Source organism: Podarcis muralis, chromosome 13 (assembly GCF_964188315.1).
Source record: "Podarcis muralis chromosome 13, rPodMur119.hap1.1, whole genome shotgun sequence".
In the NCBI taxonomy this organism is placed as follows: Eukaryota; Metazoa; Chordata; class Lepidosauria; order Squamata; family Lacertidae; genus Podarcis; species Podarcis muralis.
Window position 1 is genome coordinate 34,301,960 of NC_135667.1, and position 3,834 is coordinate 34,305,793.

Genomic DNA, 3,834 nt, shown 5'->3' on the forward strand with positions numbered 1-3,834 from the left:
AACACTCTTTCTCTCACACATTTATTTCTATTGAATGAATGAATGAATCTTTATTTGCATCGGCCATGGCAACAAAACAAAAATGCGATAAACAAAGAACAGAAATAAAAAGCCGATTATATAAAACACACTTTACGGTCCTGAATCATTTATTTCTGTTTCTTTTGAGTGTGTTCCAGCAATATATAGCCATACTTTTTTAGCCTGCAGTAGGGCAGGCACAAATTTTAATTTTTGTATATTGAATTGTGTTCAAAACAGCGTACAGAGTGAATCAGTGTTGCTCAAATCTGCCTGGATTTTGTTATAGTGGAACCTCGGTTGTCGAATGTAATCTGTTCCGGAAGACCGTTCGACTTCCGAAACGTTTGACAACCGAGGCGCAATGGGTGGCCGGCACATTCCATTGGGAAAATGGAGAAAAGCGCCTCAGAAGCCCTTCAACCTCTGAGGCGCGTTCGAAAATGGAAGCACTGACTTCCAGGTTTTGGGGGTTCGGGTTCCAAATCATTCAGCTTCCAAGACGCTCAAAAACCAAGGTTCCACTGTACCAAGAAGCTCAGTGCAGCTTCTCTAAACTGTGTGTGTGATTTGGCTGTGCTCTGAGCCATGGTACATTGGTTTAAGCAGATATGCAGTCTCTCATTTAATGTGTCTTTTAAAATATGGAGAAAGGGGGCATTTGGCTTTCCTTAGCATCCCCCTGTTAGACACAGACATTCCTTGTGTGGCTTGAGGTGCAAGCGGTTTAATTCCCCCCATCACTTTCTGTTTGGAGCAGTAAGGATGCAATTTTGTTTACTGCCCTCTCCCGTCTTCTTGAGAGGTTCCAGCTATAACCAGTAGAGGGCAGCAGCACAAGGATCCAGCAGCACTATTTGTTGTTGTTTTTATTTATTTTCAAACAAAGTAATAATAATACATATAAAATTGTGTATCCTGCCCCCGAGACCATTATTTATAATAATCATCAAACTTTCCAAAAATTTGACTTAAAAAAAAAATTATTAAAGATTTTCTTGTTTTACAGAAGTAAGTGTAATCTCTCTCATATTTTTTCCATGTAACATTTTTACAAATCCGTTTCATTTGTTTAGACATTAGGGGGAGAAGGAAAAAAAGGAAGGGATGGAGGGAAGGAAGATGAGTGGGGGTGGGGTCCAGTGGCGATGTTTCTGTTATGCTTAATGTATGTAGGGAGATGGTTTGACCCCTTTTTGTTTTTACAATACAAAATTCACAAATATCTTCCATATTTTCTCAGTAATTTCCCTTCCATATTCCCTGTCTTGCTTTGATAGCACACATTAATTTGTCATTAATCGCTATATCCCACACTTCTTTATACCACTTTTCTATTTGAAATCCACCTTGCTTTTCCCATTTCCTAGCTAGTTTGTGATTAAGTCCTTCACAGCTTGCATACATTTAACCTTATCATACAATCAATGCTATTTCTGGACTTTCATTCAGCATCAACCCTGTTATTTCTCTTAGCTCATTAAACACCCTTTGCCAAAAGTTTTACAACCCCACCACATATGAGCATAAGTCCCGGTTTCCTGACGTCCCCTCCAACATAACACCGAATGTTTTTTGTCTATTTGATTTAGTCTTAGTCATTTTCTTTTATCCTTATAAACATCATTTTCACAGTGTGCTTTTCCCATATTTCCCCCCAGCTTTGACTATTTATTGGAACTGTTAACTCCTTTCCCCACAATTCTTTTAGTTGATCTTGTTGATCCTGAGATTCTACTAATATTTTGTAAATTTCCCTGGTATTCCCTTTCATAACTGTATTTTCTTATTTATCTTCCCAGCACTATTTGTTTTAAGAAGGGTTGCCTTATTATTGCCTTAGCAATGGTTTTTGGAGATGGTGTTAACCTGTACCCAGTGGCTGAGGTGTGAAAGAAAAGGGAGGCTGCGGATTAAAGACTCAAGATCAGCACTGAGTGTTGCTGAGCTAAGCTCCAATTGTCTGTTAACTTAATGTACATCGTACAATCAAATAAGTGCATCGCAGAATCATAGCTTTGGAAAGGACCGATGGATGATCTAGTCGGCATATGTAGCTGGGATCAAACCTGCAACCTTGGCCTTATCAGCACCCCACTCTAACCAGCTGAGCTATCCAGGCTGTGTTTTAATGCAATGTGTTGTTGGGAGTTTGGTGATGTCTGAGTCCCTTCTAATTCCTGGAACCTGCACGGGTTAATCCCAGTGCAGTGGGAGGATCCCACGCTGAATTATCCATACATCGATCATAACGGTCCCTAAATCTGGATCCTTAGTAGAAATTTTAAATACTGTTGCACACCACCCGCAATCTCTAAGCAGCGTGCGATTCCAAGGGTTGCGGGCGTTTACCCAGGGTTTGATCTCCTTGGAAGGATGGTGATTTTAAACATACATCCAACTCGTGCCTACGATGGAGGGGCTCACAGCATCAACACCCCAGGGAGGTCTTGCTTCTCTCATACCCGATGCCTTGGATTCTAGCAGTAATCAAGTATGATACTGGCTATTGCAATTCTCACTACCAGCCAGGTCTGTGTGTGTGTGTGTGAGAGAGAGAGAGAGAGACACAGAGAGAGAAAGTCAGTCTTCCAAAGCGCACCGGCGCTGCTTCCTCCTTGCAAAACACAGCCTGATCCCGTGCGTTTTTACGCAGCAGCCGCAGCTGATCCCTGCGCCTAAAAGCGATGCTCACTCCTAAAGAGTTACGCACGGAGGTTTTCGCTCTGGGGGGCCGTTTCCCGTTCCTTCCAGGGCACGATCCGCATCCCGCTTGCCCTTAGTACAGTATACGGAATGAAGCAGCAGCAGGCGCGTGACAGCCTTGGCGTGTCCACTCCCCCCGCCTCTCCACCAAGCACTCAAATATCTTAGGCAGGTGCTTCTCCGGCGTCACCTTCAGGCCCGCCTGGCTGGCGCTGCAAGCAAAGGCTCCAGACGCCCTCTTTGCACCCGCCCTGGGCGCGCAACGCTGCAGCCGCGACTAGCGCCACGGTGCAAAGAGCCGTGCCGTGCAAACGAAGCTCTACAGTCTAATGTTGCATAAGGGAAAAATGAATAAATATGCCATTTCCTGCTGAGCTCATGCTCACGCTTGCTTTCCCACCCACCTCGCCGGATATATTTTTATGCTTTGTTTTCCTCCTCTCCCCCCGTCCAGCTAGCCTAATCCGCTCGTACCATTTGCAAGGCAACAGGGGGGGAGCAGCAGCGACGACGGCTGCTGTAACTGAGGAAGCCTCCTGCTCCACTAAGGAGCCAGCAGGTCCCATGGTGTAATGGTTAGCACTCTGGACTTTGAATCCAGCGATCCGAGTTCAAATCTCGGTGGGACCTCGTGGGGGACATTTTTGCCCTAAGTGAAATTTGGGGACCTCTTACTTAGGGCGACCAGGAGTTGCTCCGTCAAACCAGGAGGGGGGGGGGAGAGAAAGGGGGCTGTATTTTGTGCTTGCAACAGGCATTGGTTAGCAGTGCGCATGCGCGCGGCTCTCGGGAGAAAGTGGAGGCTGGAAGGAGGAGAGGAGGCGAAGCGGATCTGGCGCTGCCCTTCAGTGGAGGCGCTTTAATGGAGCGCACGGCTCCCAGGGTCCCTTAGCAGCCAAGAAAGGCAAACGAACTCGGCTGCAGATGGGCAATGCTATGTACGTCGAGCAAGCGCGCTCTTACTTCGTGCACGCGCCTGCTAATGTTTTTGCGCTGCCTTTTTGCAGGCGGGCAATGCTTTTGCAATTCGATCACTGGATAGAGAGACCTGCGCCCCCGCCCGCCCTCTTTATTATGCAACTGCCCGGGGGCATCATTTCATAATTT

The 3,834-nt window shown here is 46.0% G+C and overlaps 1 non-coding gene across 1 annotated transcript; it reads left to right on the plus strand.

Annotated features, from left to right (window-relative positions):
• Positions 1-3,285: 3,285 nt before the first annotated feature.
• Positions 3,286-3,357, plus strand: TRNAQ-UUG (transfer RNA glutamine (anticodon UUG)). The gene has a single exon. It is a non-coding gene; the product is annotated as a tRNA-Gln (tRNA).
• The last annotated feature ends 477 nt before the right edge of the window (positions 3,358-3,834 follow it).